This window comes from Helianthus annuus, chromosome 2 (genome assembly GCF_002127325.2).
Source record: "Helianthus annuus cultivar XRQ/B chromosome 2, HanXRQr2.0-SUNRISE, whole genome shotgun sequence".
NCBI classification, from domain to species: Eukaryota; Viridiplantae; Streptophyta; class Magnoliopsida; order Asterales; family Asteraceae; genus Helianthus; species Helianthus annuus.
Genome location: NC_035434.2, coordinates 139,403,409 through 139,414,103, shown reverse-complemented (window position 1 = coordinate 139,414,103; position 10,695 = coordinate 139,403,409).

Genomic DNA, 10,695 nt, shown 5'->3' with positions numbered 1-10,695 from the left:
TTGTTTCTCCGTTGATAATCATGAACTAATCCTTGCAATGCAAAATCTAGGTGAAAAAGCTAGATGGCCCAGGAAGAATGATAAACCATCCGGGACTAAAGATAAGTCCAAATGGTGTTCATACCATGAGGATTTCGGGCATCTAACTGAAGATTGCATAGCCTTAAGAAAAGAAATTGGATACCTGCTAAGCAAGGGGCATCTAAAAGAATTGTTGGGGAGAAAAAAGCAAAGAACCCAGGATCCTGAAAGGATCCCTGAAAAGGCTCCAGCACCTCCGGCAAACGCACAAGTGATTAACTTTATATCCGGAGGATCAGACATTTGTGGTACATCCTTTTCAGCGGCCAAAAGACATGCAAAAGAATCAAAAATGGATAATGGAGAAAGGCCTATTAGAACCTCAAGTGTCTCAGAAGGGAAGATGATAACATTTGATGAGGATGATCGCATCAACATTCAGGATCCCCACCATGATAGTTTAGTTATCACTCTCTTTATCTCTAACCATTTTGTCCGCAGGATCCTTATTGACGGAGGGAGCTCAGTGAACATTATCCAGCTTGATGTCCTGAAGAAGATGGGAATCCCAGAATCAGACATCACACCAAGATCCTCCGTGCTTGTAGGATTCAGTGGGGAAACGAAGAAAACTCTGGGGGACATCAAACTCCCAACCTACGTGGAAGGATTACATAATTACCAAAAATTTTGTGTTATTGACTGTTTATCTTGTTGCAACGTTATCCTTGGCAGGCCTTGGATACATGACATGAAAGCAGTCCCATCTACCTACCATCAATGTGTGAAGCTCCCTAGCCCATGGGGAATAATCAGGATCGATAGTGACCAGCAGGAGGCTAAGGATTGTTATACCTCATCTATGAAGCCAACCTCGAAGCCAAGGGAGCAATAGCAATTACAGTATCCTCCGAGGAATGTCTTGGAGGCAAGGGAACAAGATGTAGACGAAATCCTCTTGGATCCTAGTGATCCTGAATCAAAAATCTATATCGGATTAGGGATCCTTGGCAAGATGAAAGAAGACTTAATATCCTTCCTCAAAAGAAGAAAATCTACCTTTGCTTGGAAACATGAAGATATGACAGGTATATCTAAGGATATTATTACTCACAAACTTGGCATTGACAGGTCTATCAAACCAATCCATCAAAAAAGGAGGAAGTTTGCACCAGAAAGGAATGCCATTATCCAAGAAGAAGTAGAGAGACTACTTCGAGCAGGTATGATCAGAGAGGTAAAGTATCCAAAATGGTTAGCCAATGTGGTTGTTGTCCAAAAGAAAAACGGAAAGTGGAGGGTATGTATCGACTTCACTGATCTGAACAAGGCATGTCCCAAGGATCCTTTCCCATTACCCCACATTGACTCCATGGTGGATGCAACAGCGGGGCATGAACTGTTAACCTTTATGGATGCATCATCTGGGTTCCAACAAATCCAGATGGAACCATCTGACCAAGAGGATACAGCCTTTATGACCCCAACCGGTTTATATTGTTATATTGCCATGCCTTTTGGACTAAGAAATGCAGGTGCAACATATCAAAGGCTGGTAAATATGATGTTCAAAGATCAAATTGGAAAAACTATGGAGGTGTACATAGATGATATGGTGGTCAAGTCAAAGAAAGCTGAGGATCACCTAAGGGACTTGGAAGAAGCATTCGATATCCTTGATAGTTACAACATGAAACTTAATCCTTCAAAATGCCATTTTGGTGTTAAGGCAGGAAAGTTCTTAGGATACATGGTAACCCAGAGGGGCATTGAAGCAAGCCCGGAACAAATCAAAGCATTAATAAATATCAAATCTCCTGCCAATGCCAAGGATGTTCAAAGACTGACAGGCAGGATAGCAGCTTTGAACAGGTTCATATCGAAATCCTCAGAAAAATGCAAAGAATTCTACGATATCCTAAGGAAAAATAAGAAGTTTGAATGGACTGAGAAACATGAGAACGCTTTACAAGCCCTCAAAGAATATATGTCCTCAGCACCAGCATTAGCAAAACCGGAAAAAGGAGATGTGTTATCCTTATACCTGGCGGTATCCTCAAACGCTGTAAGTGCAGTCCTTGTCAAGGATCATGAAGGTACACAATATCCTATCTACTATGTAAGTAAAAGTTTACTTGATGCAGAATCCAGGTACTCACACCTCGAAAAACTTATTCTTGCATTAATCATGGCATCCACTAAGTTAAGGCATTATTTTGAAACCCATACTATTGTTGTTAAAACTAATTTTCCAATTAAGAATGTCCTCAGGAAACCGGAGATGTCAGGGAGAATGGCTAAGTGGGCAGTAAAGCTTAGTGCCCATGATATAAGATATGAACCAAGAACAGCCATTAAATCTCAAGCACTAGCTGACTTTGTGGCTGATTTCAGTAGTGATCTACAAAAAGAAGCGGAATTGGAGGTCCAGCAGCTGGATGAAACCAAGGATCCTTGGATACTACACACTGACGGATCCTCAAATATCAAAGGCACAGGGCTAGGGATCCTACTAAAATCGCCACAGGGGGACATAATACCCTACTCCATAGCCTGTGAGTTCCAAGCAACTAACAATGAGGCTGAATATGAAGCCTTAATTGCTGGCTTACAAATTGCTAAGGATATGGGGGTAAAATATCTCGAAGTATATGTAGACTCATTATTGATCACTAATCACTTTAACGGATCCTATGCTGTTAAAGGTGAAAAACTAACCAAATATTTAGAGATAGTCAAAGAATTGGCACTCTCTTTTGTTTCTTTCAGCTTGACACAGGTACCAAGGGAGGAGAACACAGGGGCTGATGCATTGGCCAACCTAGGATCATCCTTGAAGATTCCAGAAGATATAAGTATCCCTATCATCCATATCCTGGCTCCTGCTATTGAAAATCAGGTGGCCATGGAAATAGAAGAGGATACTGCAATGATCCCTAGTGAAGAAACCCAATCTTATTCAGGATCATGGATCTCACCAATCATGAGATACTTGCAACATGGGAAGATTCCGACGGGAGAAAATCCTAGAGCTTTCAGGATTAAGGTATCTCAATTTACAACTTTGAATAATGTATTATATAAGCGATCTCTTGCAGGACCATATTTGAGATGTATCGAGGATCCTGAAATCGAGGAAGTGTTGAAAGATTTCCATGAAGGAGATTGCGGAAACCACACTGGGGGCAGGGCATTATTCTCAAGGATCCTTAGAACAGGATACTACTGGCCAACCATGAAAAGGGATGCTGTAGAGTATGCTAAGAAATGTGATCCTTGCCAAAGGCATAGCAATATCCTCCATCAGCCAGCTGAATTTTTACACCCAATACCATCCTCTTGGCCATTCATGAGATGGGGAATGGATATAGTTGGCAAGCTCCCTAAAGCACCTGGTGGAAAAGTATTTATGCTTGCCATGACTGACTATTTCTCCAAGTGGATAGAAGCTGAAGCCTTCGCTCAAGTCAGAGAAAAGGAAGTCATATCCTTCATTAAAAGAAACATTATAACTAGATTCGGCATTCCCTCTGAAATTGTATGTGATAATGGCTCCCAATTCATTGGAAGCAGAACCACTAACTTTTGTGACAGTTGGGGAATCAAGATGATAACATCAACACCAGTTCATCCACAAGCCAATGGTCAAGCAGAATCATCCAACAAGATCATCATCAACAATCTGAAGAAGAAGCTAGGATCCAAGAAAGGAAAATGGGCAGAGGAGTTACCTTATGTGCTATGGGCTGATAGGACAACTCCCAAGAATGCCACTGGTCAAACACCTTTCTCTTTAGTATTTGGGGCAGAAGCAGTGATCCCAACAGAGATGGTGATCCCAACTGCTAGAACAATTGCTCGTGATCCTGAAGAAAATGCTGCAATCCTAGCTCAGGATTTGGATACTATTGAGGAAATCAGGGATCTAGCTAGGATAAGGATGGCAAGCTACCAACAAAGAATGGCTGGTGCCTACAACAAAAATGTCAGGATAAGGAAGTTCCAAGTCGGAGATATGGTGTTGAGAAAAGCATTTCAAAATACTATCAATCCTGCTGACGGGAAGCTAGCACCAAAATGGGAAGGTCCCTACTTGATTGAAGCTGAAGCAGGAAAGGGGGCATACAGGTTGCTAACCATGGAAGGAAACTTGTTACCAAGAGCCTGGAATGCTGTTCACTTAAAGAAATATTTCATGTGAACATGATCCTTCATGCATGTGATCCTTACATTGAAGTATCCTTGAAGGATCCCGGAGATATCAGTAATCCTTACTCTGGTAATATGCTTATCCTAGAAACTATTGCATTTTCTTACTTTTTACCTAAGGATAAGGATCATGTATCCTTCATCCTCTACTCACGAAACATTTGAGTTATGATAAGTTCAGGTATCTTCAGCATATCGTCAAAGATCTTCAAAAGCACCACAGATCCTTGGGTCCAACCCCAGTTACCCTTGGGATTATCCCCAGTTTCCGCCAGCAGCGCACGATGATCCTGGTATAGTTCACGTCTTTGGGACCAGTACCCACTTTCGGGGCTGACAACCTCATCGTACTGGCTATATTAAGGATCCTCCGTATAATGGTAGACGTACCATACATCCGTTCCTAAGGTTTCTAACGTTTTCACGTTAGCTAAGGTTTTGACATTTTCATGTCACTAAGTTTGGATAGTCGCCAGTAAGGGCCATACTCCAGTTTGCATACGATTCTTTGGGCTTGACCCCAGTTATCCTTTGGGCTTGTCCCCAGTGATCCTCCGGGATCATCCCCAGTTATCCTTTGGGCATGTCCCCAGTTACTAATCTATCTTTTACATTGGCTTAGTCCCAAGTTATATCTCACTTTTCAGGTTTTGGAAGTCTAAACATATGAGGGTCCTTAACCCTTATTAACTATCAAAGTCTTATCTATGATTGTCTTGATTAAAGGTTAGGATCCTAACATGGATCCTCAGGTATGATCCTTGACTATTTTTTATACTCTTTATCCTAACCAACCCTTATACTTTGACAACCGAACCTATGATCCTTGAACTAAAACACTTTGAGAATCTTCAATATGAGGATATTTGATCTAGGATCATATCCTAAGTTTATTAAACACTTTTTCAACTCTTGTTATTTTAACAAATACAGCAATTGAGAAATAAGAGGATTATTGAAGGATAACAACACAAGATAAGCCAGAAAGATTAAAGTTATATTATTAACAAAAGGATCTTTAACCCTTTCAAAAAGTTGTCAAAATTGCCAACCCACATTTCTACCAGCAAAACGTGGCCCGTCCACATGGGTTGGCAAAGGGTGTCCATTGTCTATGCGGTCTTAGCATTTTGCAGGAAATAAAAGCGGCAGGATCACAAAGGTTTCATCCCCCAAACAGAGGATCCCTCCACCTTTTGTAATCCTACCTATTGTTCTAAGGATCCAGGATCCTTAACCCTAAAAACTATTGTTCGAAGATTACAGACCATAATTGTTCACAAACACCACTACCACAAAAAACCACTACCAATCCTAAAAAATTGGGCTCCGGCCTAGTCTCGAAATATCCATCATCGCCCAATCATGCAGCCTACACCTCTGCTGCTCCATCACCACCTGCTTCTCCGCCCTGATCCTGGTCAGCATCACCACCCTTCAGCATTGGGATATCCTCAGCCTCATCCTCGTCCTCCAGGTCTGCCAGCCTTGCCTTCCAACCTTCAACATCCCACGAGCTTTTGTCAAAGGTAGGATCCTGAGCCTCCTCGGCCATCTGAAGTTGTATCTTATACATAGCAATTGCCGCGGAGACCTTGGCATCTTGGGTGATCTCCTGCTTCTCGTTATCCATATCAATCAACCTCTGAGCAGCCTCAGCCTTCGTGGCCCGGAGTTCCTTCTCAAGATCTGCTATCTTGAGATCCTTAAGCACGCCCATTTGTTGAAGGTCAGCAATCTGGCTCTCTTGATCCTCAACATGGCCAAGATAGGTCTCGATCTCGGCAAGTTTCTGCAAAGAGGGAAATAAGGTAAGTTCAGAACCGGATGATCCTCGAAGAAACAGGATACACAAACAGGATATTCGAAACGGATGACCAACAGGGGCAGTGATCCTTACCTCATTCACGTAATCAAGGAATTGCTGACGGAGGAGGGGAAATCCTTGGAGATCTTCAGAGGTTTTCCTCTTTTTTCCCTTGCCCCGGATAGACGCTTTGGGAGCTGATGCTGAAGGACTGGCAGCAGGAGCCTTCTTCTTTGAAGACGTAACATTGGCAAGATCACTTAACCCAAATTTAGAGGCAGATTTGACAGACCTGGCAGACTTTCCGGCACCTACACAATCAAAAAACAAGATAAGTTGCTTTATTAATCAAACAATCCTACATATAATTTATTTTCTGTAAGGATACTTACTTGACATAGTGGCAGATGCAGAGGATACTTCTTGAGAATCTTGGACGGTGACCTGGAAACTTCTGACTTCAGGATTAAGCTTTTTAAAAGCTAGAACTCTCTCTTTTGCAGCAGGGTTTAATTTCAGATGAGCAATGGATATAGCTGCACAAGAAATAAAAAGAGATATTCGTGATCCTCATTATATGAGACAAGGCTGACAATGATCCTTAGAGGATCCTCTATCCTACCATGAGTGGCCCATTCTTTGGGCAGATCCTTCCCATCCGGGATGGAACCCCTTCTAACAAAGAAAAAACGACGCTTCCAGTTTGCATCATTCTTGGTGACCTTGAAGACAGGGTGATCCTCCCCGGCTTTCCGTTTCAGCAGATACCGGTAAGAGCCAAAAGTGGTAAGATCGTAAAACTCGGCCAACTCCGTCATCCCCAGACCAATCCCTCTCTGCTCAATGATCCTTTCGAAGGTATACAGAACCCTCCAGATCATCGGCATAGCTTGGATATAAGAGATGCCGGTTAAAGAAAAGAAGGATTGGGTGAAGGATGGAAAAGGATATGAATACCCTATGGTGAATGGAGTAGCAGGAAAAGCCACCCAGGTATCCGAAACAGAATCACTCAGAGCGGTCGGTGTGAAGGACTTGAAAACCGCATTCGCCGGAAAACAATGACGAATTCTGTCTATGTGAACATCAGTAAAACAACACCTCTCCGTGGGAGAATCCTTGATAATCCCCTGGCTTTTTAAGGGACTATCCTTCTTAGAATCCTTGTGTGGAGAATTCCGGAGCAACATGTTTATGACGAGACGGAAACAGAGTAGAAGCAAAAAACAGAGCAAAGAGAAGGAAGAAGGGAAAGAGAGAAGAAGAGGATACCTGATCAAGTCTTCGGTAGTGATTATAAAGCGAAGATACCTCGAATTTAAATACAGAATGATCCTAACCCTATCTCCTATTTATAATGATGATTTGCAGGGATTGTCATATCTGTGACGTAATTATCACAACGGCTAGTCCATGTGTAACGGCTAGTTATTCGGAATCGCCCGTTAGAGATAAGATCAAAACAAAATATAACTCGTCTATTTACAATTAACTCCTTATATTTTGGGGGCAATTGTTAGGGCTGGATTTTTATTATAGGTGATCCTTACACATGATCCTAACCAGTGATCCTTGTTTCTTTGGCAGACAGTGATCCTCAGCAGAACTTCAGGATCAGGATCATGGGACATTATGGTGATCCTCATACTAACGGCCACTTCCGCTTAATACAATATTGTTTTGCAGGAACATCTAGTAGGATATGCTCTAGACATCATGATCCAGGGACGCGTCTTCACAAATATGGCAAGAGCTTAATCGAAGAAAGACGTTGCACAGGATATGGAAACATGGCTTAATTCATGGGCAGCAATTTAGGCTAGATTGTCTTTATTTCTAAAGGGGTAATGAGCTGATAATTAGTCCTTTTACCTAAAATAAGTCACCTACACTTGTATAAATACCCCTCTTCCTCATTCGGAAGAACATATACGACATACGGCACAACTCTCAAACACTTAGACACCAAAAGCAATAGTGATCCTTGTACTCAGCTCATTATCATCCAAAGTTGTAATTACATTTTTGTTATATTGAAGTTGGTGATCGGTAGTTGCCATCACCCGAGGTTTTTTATGCCGGAGATCATTCATTGATCAAGGGCTTTTTCCTCGTATAAATCATTGTGTCTTTGCATCTTTATCACAGAAGTGATCCTTTACTTTCATAATTAACCAAGCATCATACCCCGTTTTCATAAAGTTTGGTTACATTATCCTTGTGTGATTTTTGACCAAAACAATCACCAACAGAAACTTTCTTAGAAATGAAGCACCAATTGCCCCACGGTGGGCGCCAAACTGTTTTGGTCAAAAATCTAATGAGGATAATGCAACCAAACTCTTAGTTACGGGGAATGATGCTTGAAATGAAGAACAATAATAAGGATCACTTCGATGTAAATTGCACAAACAACACAAGGATTTATATGAGGAAAAAGCCCTTGATCAATGAATGATCTCCGGCATAAAAAACCTCGGGTGATGGAAACTGCCGATCACCAAGCTCAAATAAATCAATAAAAGTTTACAACTTCGGATAGTGACGAGCTAAGTACAAGGATCACTATGGTTATTCGTGTGAAAGTGTGAGAATTGTTAAGTGTTTGATGAAAGCTTTGAGACTGCAATTGCTCGAGAGTGTGTGTGTAACCAAAAATGGCTAAGTGTTCTAATTTTAGCTCGTCACCCCTTTTAAAATGAAAGCTAACTAAGCTAACTAATTGTCCGACTTTTGTGCCATGCTCCCACGTTCTCCACAATGTCCATTTCTATTCAAATGTGTGCGAAATACCCGTGGAATATTCCATAGTAACGTTGCCAAGACCAAGTCAAGCTCAATACTCCTGCAAAAGAATACGAAACACAAACAGCCAATCGTTAGTATGAGGATCCTTAGGGTGATCCATGATCCTGATGCTGAAGCTCTTCTGAGGATCACTATCTGTCACAGAAGTAAGGATCACTATTAGGATAACAAATAAGGATCACTAATTGTTAGAAAATCCTCCCCTAACAATAGTGAACATCAAATCTCCGGCGAATGCTAAGGATGTCCAGAGGTTAATAGGCAGGATTGCAGCTTTGAATAGGTTCGTATCCAAATCCTCAAAGAAATGTAAGGAATTCTATGATATCTTGAGGAAGAACAAGAAATTCGAATGGAATGAGAAGCATGAAAGTGCCTTAAGAGCTCTTAAGGATTACCTATCCTCAGCCCCGGCCTTGATGAAACCAGAAAAAGGAAATGTGCTATCCTTATATCTTGCAGTATCCTTGAAAGCAGTAAGTGCAGTCCTTGTTAAGGATCACGAAGGTACACAACATCCTGTTTATTATGTAAGTAAGAGTTTACTTGATGCTGAATCCAGGTATTCACACCTAGAAAAGCTTATCCTTGCTTTAATTATGGCATCCACTAAATTAATACATTATTTTGAAACTCATGTTATTATTGTTAAAACTAATTTTCCAATTAAGAATGTCCTCAGGAAACCTAAAATGTCAGGAAGGATGGCTAAGTGGGCAGTGAAGCTTAGTGCATATGATATAAGATATGAGCCTAGGACAGCCATTAAATCCCAAGCATTAGCTGACTTTGTGGCAAATTTCAGTAGTGATTTGCAAAAGGAAGCTGAGTTAGAGGTCCAACAGCTAGAGGAGACCAAGGATCCTTGGATACTCTATATTGATGGATCCTCAAATGTCAAAGGAAGAGGGCTTGGAATACTACTAAAATCGCCACAGGGGGACATAATACCCCACTCTATAGCTTGTGAGTTCCAAACTACTAACAATGAGGCTGAATATGAAGCCTTGATAGCTGGTTTGCAAATTGCTAAGCATATGGGGATCAAGTATCTTGAGGTACATGTAGATTAATTATTAATCACTAATCACTTTAATGGATCCTATGCTGTTAAAGGTGAAAAGCTAACCAAATATTTGGAGATAGTCAAAGAGTTGGCACTCTCTTTTGTTTCTTTTAGTTTGACATAGGTACCAAGGGAAGAAAATACAGAAGCTGATGCATTGGCTAATCTAGGATCATCTTTGAAGATCCCGGAGGATATAAGTATCCCCATTATCCATATCCTGGCTCCTGCCATCGAGGATCATGTGGCTATGGAAATAGGAGAGGATTCTGCAATCATCCCTAGTGAGGATACCCGATCTCGTTCAGGATCATGGATCCTCCCAATTATGAGATACTTACAACATGGAGAGATTCCTACAGGAGAAAACCCTAGGGCTTTCAAAATTAAGGTATCTCAATTTACAATCTTAAATAATATGTTGTATAAGCGATCTCTTGCAGGACCATATCTAAGATGCATTGAGGATCCTGAAATCCAAGAAGTTTTAAAAGACTTTCATGAAGGAGATTATGGAAACCACACTGGGGGCAGGGCATTATTCTCAAGGATCCTGAGGACAGGATACTATTAGCCAACTATGAAAAGAGATGCTGTGGAGTATGCTAAGAAGTGTGATCCTTGTCAGAGACACAGCAATATCCTTCATCAACCAGCTGAACTTTTGCATCCTATATCCTCATCTTGGCCATTTATGAGATGGGGTGTGGATATAGTTGGTAAGCTCCCTAAGGCACCTGGTGGAAAAGTGTTCATGCTTGCTATGACTGATTACTTCTCCAAG